The following is a 12,537-nucleotide window of genomic DNA, read 5'->3' on the forward strand; positions in this document are numbered from 1 at the left end:
AATGTGCCTAAACAGATTTAGAGCATTCAGAAAAGTTACATTTGTCTTGGAGAATGAATCCCATCATCTATTTTCAAGGAAAGAAACCTGAGCAGGATTAATGAACATTTAATCTTTACATACTGAAAATGAGTGAGAATCAGTAGTATTATGGCAATAAAGGGTAAATACAAACAAATAATACCACAAGCAAGTTTAAAGCCAGAGCTTAGACAAGTAGAACAAGATTTTAAATATTTTACCACTCAATTTTTTTTCATTTGTCATGTATTAGGGACTTCTCAATGCGACAATGCAGGGTCTTTACCTGGTAATGGACCCAGATTGGCAGAAGTGAAGTGGGACAGGAACTCTCCTGGGCGTGATTGAAAGGGTGAGAAGTTAATTTGGCAGCTTTTCCTCCTCACTTTGCTAATGTTTCCTCTCAGGACCAAGCTGCACCAGCACCCACCCCACCACCACCATGCAAAAAAAAAAAAAACTCCGCCAGCGTTTTTTTGTTCCTGCTCAGCCTTTCTCCCTCCACTTTCCAAATCCACCTCCCCCAATACACCTTCTCTCCCAGTGGAGCACGCTGACCCGAAACCAAACTTTCTCTCCCCAGGACACTTCCTGCTTTGCAACACTCAGTCTCAAGTGTGTTTTTCCAGGGGTGTTCGGAGCAGGGAGGGGTGGCAAAGTACTTGAAGGAAATGAGGACCATGTCAGTGTATCTTCATGACCTGTCAATCAGAGGCCCAGTGAGGCTAACGGGGTTGTCTGGAATGGCACAGGAGATGCTGGTGGCCTTACTTTCTTCAATCAACACTAGGAATAATTCATGCATCAACAGCTACACTTTCCTGGGTACTGACTACTTCTACACTATATATCTACTTATCATGTGGATGCCATTCCATAAAAGCCAGAGAAACCGAATTAAATTGGGAAAAAATAGAAGCCATGACAAAAAAAGGTTACCTTACCCCAACTTTTTGAATTTGACCTCTTCTTCTTTATTATTATTTTATTATTATTATTATTATTATTATTATTATTATTATTATTATTATTATTTATTTTTTTTATTTTTTTTCTTTCTTTTTCTTCTATTTTTCTATTATTTTTTTATTAGTTTCTTAAGAGGATTTACATAACTACATCTGTAACTCATTAATTATGAATAAAACATTTGTGCATGTTTAATGTTAATTAAACATTGTTCTTTGCTTATCTTAAAATATTACAAATGCTTCCTGTAAATACATTCCACCATGCTTACTTTACTTCTGCCTTTATTTTTTTTTATCTGAATTCCAACTTTTAAAAGTTCTTGCCAATTTCAGTCTCAGAATGGTGCTCCTTTTAGCAAAATTAGCTCAACATTTGCTCTTATGGGAAACTGTCACAATTCATTCTTCAATAAAATATTTTGAGTTTACTTATGGCAAAACTTGTGCTTTGTGTGTGTGTGTGTGTGTGTGTGTGTGTGTGTGTGTGTGTGTGTAAGTCTCACAAACTGGCTAGACGATGTTGCCGGATGAAGCCACACACTGCTTACACACTGCAGGCCATGGTGTTAGACAGGCCAGGTCGGCTAGTGACAGTGTGCAGCCCCTACCCTGCCTTATTTATCTGCTGTGGCAGTGGACAGAATGCAATTTCCTGAGAAGGGGGAGGCCAATGGTGGGGGTGAAGCACATCAAAGCGAACCGAGAGCTATCAGGAACATGAGCACTGCCAGCGCTGCGTGCCAGCTCTCTCTCTCTCTCTCTCTCTCTCTCTCTCTCTCTCTCTTCACTACGGCTCGCCAGACGCTGGGCATAGCGCAGCTGATAAATATACACTTCTTCTCTAGATGCAGACACCTTGGACAGGCCAGCAAGGGCAGCTTTTAGACATGTGGCAGGATTGGGGAAAGGTCATAGTTTATCGCATCTTTGGTGTTTTCCCCACAGCTGCAGCACTCAGCCCTTGCTTGCTGCTTTTGGACTCTCAGTGGCTATCTAAGGTGGACAGGCAGTCACTGTGAGTGCTGTTTGGTGGTTGAGTGCTTCTCTATAATGGAGCCCAAATAAGAAGCAGTTTGAGTGAGATGCTGATGTGTAAAATTGAACAGAAGTAGTTTGAAAGGTTATACTGTATCTAGGCCAGTTGGGAAGGCATTAAGACCAGGCCTGTAGACCACATCTCTGTCCAATCCTACTTTTATGTGCTGTTAAACAGTCATGCTCTAGGAGAAGAGGGGGAAGAGCCATGGGAATCCAGCTTTGCTTAGATAGTGCACCTGCCCAGTGGCTATTAACTCCTTTGAACACACTAAATAAGTGCTCTTTTGAAACTTTTTTCTGCACTATGTGAAGGTAAATTATCAGGTGGCCTCAGGCAAAAAAACAGCCAACCGGCACTAATATACACTCTCTACAGTTGTTTTATAACTCTCCAAAGCATATTAAAATATGAATGTCAGAGTGTAGCTTCTTTACAGTGCATAGATTTAGGTTGTTAAACTCTATGGTTTGAGCTGGATTTGCTTCAGAGGAAGTTCTGTTGAACCCCTTGTATGCATTGGGGAGGTCCCCTATGATGACTTAGGTTTTATGTCTTTCACTAATGGCTCTTCGAGGCAAGGTTAACTTAAAGGAAGGGGGCATTCGTAGAGGGAGGGAGCCCTTATCAAAGCCATCAGAAATGCCTTGTCGGCAGCCATTCATTGGACTCGGAGAAAATAAACCAAAATACCTCCACAATGACTGAGTGTTAGGCAGATAACAGTTGGCTGTGGGGGTCCCTTTCCTCTTTTTCTCAGTGGCCACTCACCTTCTCCATCTCCCTCTCTCTTTCTCTCCTTCTCTTTCTCTTTTTAGTTTTATTAGGAGGAAACAGAAAGCCCCAGTGTGTGAAGCCACTTGTTATCTGAGAGTCTTGGGAATCAAGCCCTCTGCAGAGTCTTCACTCACCACGCTAATGAAAGCTGGACAATTTGTGTGCTTTCGTTCCCAACATACTTAAACCCCCATCTCTGGTCCTCCCCCTACTCCCTCCTTCTCTTCCACATATATACCCCCCACCAAAAAAAAAAAAAACAGTACTTAGATTCTGGCCCATTCATTATACCCCAGTGAGGGCTTCAAAGCAAGTGGCGTTTATTAAAAACAATTTATTGTTCATTCATCAGCAACCAGAGGCTTGTAGCACATCAATAATTTTCAAATTAGATTGCAGCCTCTCCAAAATGGCCCTCATATTCTAAAAACAGATTATAAATAAGCATGTGAAAATGCTGTACTTGGGAAAAGGTATATATTTGGGTAATAATATCTTAGTAGAAAATTGTGTTTCTTTCTTTGGATCTCCCTCCAGAGTCCTTTTCAATCCTGGCCCGTATAAAGTTTACAATACAAGCTAATATCAAGTTGTGGACACAAAAGAGTAGGATGGAGGGACATAGTTGTTTGGAAGTATAGATGGCAAGGGGTTGTAGATTCTGCTAGCTAAGTACAGTAAACATTTGGGCTGGCCTCTAGAGATAAGTTTGATGAAGCCAGGGCTTTCTGTTGGACAATGGCTGCAGGTGTCCATAGAGCACTTTGATCAATTCCTGCCAACTTAGACCTCAAAGAATTTTTTTCCAGACTCTCTCTGTCTCTCTCTTTTCTATTTTACCGGTCTTTTCTTTCCTGGGTCAACCCCTTTTTCTAGTCAATCTAGCCCCAACAATAGAGTCACTTACAAAGCACTGAGCACTGTATGACTGGGGAGTCACCAGGGAAAACAGGCTCAAAGAGATGGCAGAGTGGCTCTGTATGGCCAAGTCCCCAGCCAGGAGATAAATACACATGCATTCAACATGCAGGTGCAGTGTTCTCCACTTCAAGAAGACCTTAATTGTTTAAAGGAAGAAAATTCAACACAGGTTTTAAGATTGTAATTTTGTGCAGCTAATGCCAGAAAACTGCAGTAAGATATATGACTTTGCTTCTTCGCGCTTATCCCTGCAGAGTTCTCTGTGGAGAAAATAATTTATTTTGGATCAAAATGCCATCTTGTGCAGGTGCAGTTAGAAATAGAAGAACAAACATGGCATGAGCTTGCTTTACACATAAGCAGCAGTCCAAACACTCAGGTAGTTTTTATAGAGGCCTGTTCATGTACAACCCTGAGGCACACCTGCCACCGTTTCTCTCCATAAGTCTTTAAAAGGGGCCCAATATGTAGGACCATCCCAAACCTCGTTGACACTGAAGATTTGTGTGTTGGCTGCCCTAGTTGGAAATAAATTTTATTTGAATGCTCCCTTTCATAGTAGGAATAGAAGAGGGGAATGTCTTTACGGTTAGCTAACACCCTTAGTTCTGTCCGTGTCTGTATAGCAATAAGCAAATTGCAGCATGTGTTACTATGTGGGCTCTGTGTGTGTGTGTGTGTGTGTGTGTGTGTGTGTGTGTGTGTGTGTGTGTGTGTGTGTGTGTGACAGTGTGTGACAGTTCCCCAGATAGAGTACAGGCAATACATTATTTGCTTAACTGAGTTTGTAACCCTTAACCCTACACTTGCAACAGTGCATTCCTGCACATGATTTGTTTATGGTCTAGAGAAACTTGGCTTGGGAGGTGATGTCAGAGGCCTGTAACCTGTGTGATGGGCATGTAGTAGATTTGTGTTTGCTGACATTAAAACACAAAGATTTCTAAGGTTGTATAGCAATTCTGATGTTAATTTTACATTCTTGACCTATTCCAAAAATGTAGGTTTGACATAGGTTAGTGTGGAACAGGTAGGAGAGTGTGCATAATCTTTACACCTTTGAAAGCCTTGTGAAAGCTCTTGCAGCCCCTGTGATTTGCCCAAACAACCAGCCTGAGCAAAGGCTTGTAGGTAATAGGTGTGCATGCAGGCGTGGTGTGTGCATATAGTAAAGAGCTCTTTGAATTGTCAAGCAGGTGATGGGTGATGTGGGAGTGTTGTTGATATATATATATATATGTGTGTAAATCTGTAAATCTCAGATAGCATGTGTGTGTGCAGAAGCACTGGAATGCAGTCTGAGGGCCTCTGAAGCTCTAATGGATTAACAACCCAACCTGGCATGCTAATGGAGATTGTCTGTGATGTAATGAGCTTTTAATTAGGTCACCTCTGAGTTTGACCCTGGTGTAATGAGGGAGGGTGGGGTGGCAGGGGAGGGGTCTGGAGGAGTTTAGCTGTAGAGGGGGAGCCTGGTGATAGCCCCCTGACCTGCAGGTGTGAAGCAACCCAGGCTGTAAACAGGGCTGGACATTCCAGGCATTCTCCACTCAGCATCTTTACAGAAAAATTATTGAAGCCAGGTTTCATGGGCCCAAATGCAAGACAGCTCATGAGGTTTCTCTGCTGCTGTGGGTGGTTTTTTTGGTGACTGTTCTCAGCTTACTGCTCTTGGAGTTCACACACCATAACACATTCTTTTCTTACTCTCCATCTAGATTTAATCTAGTCAAATCAGACATATTGTGATTCTATCCAAATACACATACATTGAACTTTGGTACAACATACTGTGGATAAATACACAAAACTAAACACTGTATACATGAAGATAAATTTGCAAAACTAATCAATAGTGCTCACTAAACTAGAAGTACACAAACATTCACCACTTAAATATGTAAAATATTAGGAGTAAAGTCATTGTAAAGATAAACGTGCTGGCTGTGCAAATTACAATGTAACTATAAATATAACCATTAATATACTGTCATTTAAAGCTCAGCAAGACTGTATTGGATGATGACCTATTGCCAGTTAATGATCTTATTGCTTGTTCTCATAGCAGCTGCTTTAAGCTTCTTTCCTTCTATAATATGCAGCTTTGGCATTGGGATCTGGTCAGTGCAGCAGGAGAATTTTTATATCATGTGGGAAATAAAACAGCTTTCAACAGCTTTTATTTTATTTATAGTACAGTAAAAAATTTTAAAACCAGCCATTTGTTTTCAATCAAACTCATTCGTTATAATAAGCCATTTGACATTTGTAGGATTTATGAACGCTAACAATAATAAACAATACAGTTAGAGAAAATGTAATTAACATTATTTTGTTTCTAATATTGACTATAAAAATAGATAGTAAGAAGATGAATAAACAAATGCTGCCTGGTAATTCATTAATTCTGTAAATCTTCCTCTCATTACTGTTTCCCACCAAATGATTAACAATAATAACTGAATGGCTTTTTAGTTGAAAACAAAAGGGGAGACTCTGACTTTTGCACAGTTAAACATTTAACACTTATGCAGTTAAAGGTCTTTTTTTGCTGTTAGTGTTTGTTTCTTTTCAGGAACAGCTACTCTGGTAATGCTTAATGAATGTCAGTGATGTGATGAAAAGCTTTCATGGGCAGGAAATAAACAAAGCATGAGCTTGATTAATATGGTCACATGGAACTGTGTATTGATTATATATACAAGCAACTGTAGAATTGCTTTTGGTCATTTGGATACCATGCATTTGCTGACAGACAACCCATTTAATTAATTACCAGGAGTTCCATCTAAATCATGGAGCATTTGTGATCTTATATATACTGAACAAAATTATAAACGCAACACTTTTGTTTTTGCCCCCATTTTTAATGAGCTGAACTCGAAGATCTAAGACTTTTTCTATGTACACAAAAGGCCAATGTCTCTCAAATATTGTTCACAAATCTGTTTAAATCTGTTTAGTGAACACTTTTCCTCTGCTGAGATAATCCATCCAACTCACAGGTGTGGCATATCAAGATGCTGATTAGACAGAATGATTATTGCACAGGTGTGCCTTAGGCTGGCCACAATAAAAGGCCACTCTAAAATGTGGTTTTATTACACAGCACAATGCTACAAATGTCGCAAGTTTTGAGGGAGTGTGTGATTGGCATGCTGACTGCAGGAATGTCCACCAGAGCTGTTGCCCGTGAATTGAATGTTCATTTCTCTACCATAAGCCATCTACAAAGGCGTTTTAGAGAATTTGACCACGTGTAACCACACCAGCCCAGGACCTCCACATCCAGCACCTTCACCTCCAAGATTGTCTGAGACCAGCCACCTAGACAGCTGCTGCAACAATTGGTTAGCATAACCAAAGATTTTCTGCCCAAACTGTCAGAAACCATTTCAGGGAAGCTCATCTGCATGCTCGTTGTCCTCATCAGGGTCCCAACCTGATTGCAGTTCGTCATTGAGTGGGCAAATGCTCAAATTCGATGCTCCCCGCCAGACCCCCCAATACAGTAAAACTGCATATTTTAGAGTGGCCTTTTATTGTGGCCAGCCTAAGGCACACCTGTGCAGTGATCATGCTGTCTAATCAGCATTTTTATATGAAACACCTGTGAGGTGGATGAATTATTTCGGCAAAGGAGAAGTGCTCACTAACACAGATTTAGACAGATTTGTAAACAATATTAGAGAGAAATAGGCCCCTTGTGTAAATAGAAAAAGTCTTAGATCTTTAAGTTCAGCTCATGGAAAATGGGGCAAAAACAAAAGTGTTGCATTTATAATTTTGTTTATAATATATATACATAAGATTAAGGTTTTATACCTTTACTAACAACATCATTGTCACTTCAAATTACAGTAGACTTTGGAAAGCAATTCATAGATCAGGATCCCAAATCCTGATCTATGTCTATGATATATACATATATTAATGAGTCAGTAATGCCCATATATATAAATATATATATATATATATATATATATATATATATATATATATATATATATATATATATAATTGATAGCACTAATATATATATTATCTCCCAGTCTCTCGTGGATAGCATGATAGACCAAAAAACGTATAGGGAATTGTTTTTACGGAGTTTTATGTTGAAATAATGAAATTTATTAATAAAAATATAATTATTAATTATAAAATTAAGTAAAATGTTAATATTGTACAGTACTGTATACCTAAAATAGCATGTTTTGGGGTGGAGTCTGTTTATCAAATTTTTTTGTTAAACAGTTTTTTGTATATATATATATATATACATATATATGTTTAATTCAATAAGATTCAACATAACTATGACTAGAATTAAGTGTTGACTGAAGACCAATTGAATGTAGAAATAATAATAATAATAATAATAATAATAATAATAATAATAATAATAATAAAATGTACACTTTACATCTAGTTCTCATCCACAAACACATTCACTACACTGGTAAACAAGAACACATGCTCTCTCTCTCTCTCTCTCTCTCGGTCTCTCTCTCTCTCCTTCTCTCTCTCTCTCTCTCTCTCTCTCTTTTCTGTCTCTCTAGCCTAGACTCATTAAGATCCAATAAAGTGACTCTTCTTAATGAGAAGGTTTTTATAGGGCTCTCGGAGGGCCTCTAGGGGATAATCAGAGTGAAATAGCAAGTCGTATGTCTTGACAGGCTGCCCCTTTTCTCAGCGGTGGTCTGGTCAGCGAGGGCCTCTCTGCAGCCCATCGTCTTTGCCTCACCTTTGCTCAGCCACCTCTTCAGCCTGTCTGAATCTCTTTGTTTTTAGATTCTTTTTGACATTAGAAAACTCAGCTGTTATCTCCTGGCATATGATTTTGTGCAAATTAATTTGCTTTATTCGCATTTGTTTGAGTCTACTTTGCTTTGCTTCTGCTACATCACTCGGTTTTATGAGGTAGGGCTCTGAATATATTCCTGAGCCAGGGTTGTTCTCTCAATAGGGGGTCAGTGTCAGTTTGTGTGCTGCATGTGGCTACACCTACTGGTGAACTAGATATCTGCAGAGCTGAATGCTGTATATGCAAAATAAATGCAAAATGACACAACAATGCAACCTATGCATACATATATGCATTTATGCACTTTTCTAAAGCATGCAAGCTAGGCTATGGTTTCATTCAGGCTTATTTGTTCATTAGGTAATATTCAGTAAATGTGAGTTTAGATGTTTTGTAGGGCTCTAGTGGTATTTTACACTAGTGCTTGCTAAAGGCAGAGATGGAAGGAGGGGTCGAGGGGGTGTGGAGGTCATTTACCGGATGTTGCTTTTAAGATCAAATTGTGTTTATGAATGTCATGTCAGCCACTCTGCCAGTGAGGGTGAAAACTTATCTCGTAACAGATGTTTACTTCACAGGTCGAAGGGCACACAGTGTTTACATCTGAGGCTGGGGGATGAAACTTGTTTAGAATTGCAAATGCTGCTGTGGGCAATTACCTTAATCAAATTACATTTTTTTCTTCTTCGCTCTCTCATTTTTGTTACTGAGAAGAATTTACCAGATTCAAAACAACTGCTGCTCAGAGTCATTCCCTTTATGTCACTTCCTGCCCCAGGCTCACTACAGCCCATCAGCTTCCTCTTTTATTTATTCCATGCCACTAAAGCACTGTAAAACACTGACTCAATAAGCTGTTTAAGAAATCTGTTTAGCTTACAGGAGAAGTAGGAGGAACTGTGGACTCTGGTTATGAATAGAGATGTAAATCTGGACATATTTGTTAAAAGAGGTAAAGTAACTGCCCAGCTGCTTTGTGTAATTGTTTCTGAAGACATGCCTTTTCATTCTTGGCAATGGATTCAAAGAGAGGTAAAGAAAAAATGGGAGAATGATGGCTTTTCAGAAATGATATCACAGTGAAGAAAGATATAAATTATCTTTTGTTTTATTTAATTTAAGACCTTGGTATAAGCCTTGAAGTGAGTAAAAATGGCTTGTGTGCGAGGGAAATAGCAAGTGAGAGAAAGGCAGTGAGAGGTTAGAAGGTTGTAGGCCTGGGGGTTGTATGACAGGAATAAGGTTGGAATGGCAAAGGAATGGCTGTGATCTCTGCAGTGTGGACATTAAAGAACAGTGCGAGAGAATCTCAAGTCCCAATGATGTTTTCTTTCGTAGGAAAAATTCAAGATGTGTTCTTTCCTCCGAAACATAACCCAGGAAAAGGTCGTGGTCTGGTCACTCCATGAAAGTCTTGAGTTTCTGTCACTGAAGCTTGAAACAACACATTTGTACTGGCCAAAACCAGGGAAAAAGAAGAGGGTGGGAGAACATCTCACTGGCTTGAACAGCCACTAAGGGTAAATGAACTCAGTGATACTGGCCAGACTACAGCCCTCATTATAGTGCTACACTAAACATGCCAGCTTCCATCTGTGTCTTCACACAGCACACTTCTTCTCACACTCGTCTCTTTAGTGTATGTACCTAAAAAGATAGAATAACTACAGTAACCTTTTCATGGAAGACTCCAAATACCCGGTGTCCTATAAAGAGAAACTCTATAAATAAACTACTAGACATTTGACATTTTAAGAAAAAAACAAGGTGCTGGACTATGGTTATGCTGTGTAATTAGCTCACTATAACTCAAAATGCTGTTCCTCTTCCCTCCCCTTCTCACATAAAACACCATCAGTTTTGCTGCATTTTCCTTTAACACCTTCTCAGAAAGTTTTATAGCTTTGGTGCTGAAGGAGGCTGTCTTTTTGTTGTTGACAGCAGAGGTGTGATTAACGTTCCTTCTGCCGACCCTGTCTGACACACACACACACATAAACACACACACACACACACACACACACACACACACACACACACACACACACACACACACGCTCTCTACCTGTGATCCATCAGCCGATTTGGAGAAAGAGCCTGTCTAGTGCAGATGCCTGAATGTGGGGTTCAGAGTTAAATTTAGGGTGGGCACCTTTATTATGAAGTAAGTATTTTCCAATGCAATAGAATGTTTTTGAGGAAAAACAGTGAAAATACACACAGCGTATTTATGGAAATAGTGTGACATCAGGCCAGCTTGAAGTTGTGGCAAAGAGGAAAATAGAGAGAGTTTGCCTGGTGAGAATCAGAGGTTTGGCCACGATCTTTGCACAGGTGATGCAAAGGAAAACAGGTATTTATGGCTGCGGTCTTTTACCAAGTCAGCAAGTTCATTCCAATTACACACAAGTCATTCTGGGAATCATTTGGTTTTCAGAGCTGGAGCTGAAATCAGTTTCTTCTCAGGAAAAGACCACTGGAGTTGTTGGTGACCACAGGCAGAGCTAATTAGTCAGTTATAAATGCAGTAGAGTATTTGAACAGGCAACAGCCAATATAGCTGAATTAAAGGACAGAATGTTTAACCACCTTAACCACCATAAACTCTCTGTATGCCTGTGGGCTGGTGGAGAGATCTATGCATGCAAGGTGTGTGTGTGGTGGTGATAGTGGTAGTGGTGGGGGAAGGGGCATGGGGTTCAATTGCCAGAATGTCTTCTCAACGAAAAGGAATATCTTACAGGTTTGACACAGGATGTTAAACAAAAATAAAAATAAAAAAGTTTTTTTCCTGAACATTGAGATTAAGGTTAGGGTTATATTAAAGTGTAGAACTGCGAATACTTAGCTTTTTTATTTTGATAATGGAAAGTCCTGACAAGGATAGTAAGACTAAATATGTGTGTGTGCGTGCGTGTGTGTGCGCGTGTGTGTCGTTTCTATGAGATACATGTTTAACTGGATGCAATGGAAAAACTCCATACATAGTAGACGTTATGCACTTCTAAACCACCTATCCATCATTTAGTCATAAACATTCTTCATTTTCTGTAGAGAAAACAAATATTAAGCAGCATTGGTTCTACTGCTACTGTGTATCTCTTCCCCGCTTCCTCCTTTCTCACTCCCTTCTGTTCTTTCACGTCTCAGATATAATTATACATGTCCTAAGCTGATTATACGTTAGCTCTGGAATCTGGCCTGTTGCCTGTTCCCCAACCTAGTCCACTTCATTCTCAAAGGCCTTTCTCTTGAAAGGCACCACAGAAACCATTTCATTCTCTCTCCTTTTAGATTAAACAGATCACAGAGGAAAAAAACAGTAAGGGCTTCAGTAATGATATCTGTTTAGATTCTGCAATGGCACACCATGCAAAGTCTTTTTTTTTTACTCTAACAAGCCTTTGTAGATTCTTACACACAGCTGTTATACATGCAGGGGTTAAGCAGATGTTTGGATATAAGAAAATATTAGCTGTCTGTCTTTTAACAGTGTTATGCCCCATGTTTTCTCTATTGTATAAAGTCTAATTAAGGTTGCTTACTTACAGTGACTGATTTGCATGATTGTTAGTCATCTTTCATCTTCAGTAAACACTTTATCCAGGTCAAGGCAGTGGTAGACTGGGAGCCTATAATGTAGAGTGTCTGAAACAAAAAAACAGTTAATTGCATACTTACATTACATTACAAAATAATAAGAACATTCAAAACAGAGGTGCCCAAACTTTTTCCTTTGAAGGGCCAAAAATCACACTTGATTGAGGGCAGAGAACCGAAAGTAAATGTTGCAAAAAAGTAAATGTTCTCACCACCATATTTTGAGAAAGCTGAAGAATGTTTTATATTATAATAGTGGCGAATATTGTATTCTTTCAAAACAGTAGAATTTTTTCTCTTTCCTGTGTGCCACTGCCTCTATATCTCCATAATTAACTGTTCGCTGAGTGTCACAAAGCATGCTGTACCTGCACTCTTGAGATACGCATGTACAATACAAAAGTCAA

Source organism: Silurus meridionalis, chromosome 8 (assembly GCF_014805685.1).
Source record: "Silurus meridionalis isolate SWU-2019-XX chromosome 8, ASM1480568v1, whole genome shotgun sequence".
In the NCBI taxonomy this organism is placed as follows: Eukaryota; Metazoa; Chordata; class Actinopteri; order Siluriformes; family Siluridae; genus Silurus; species Silurus meridionalis.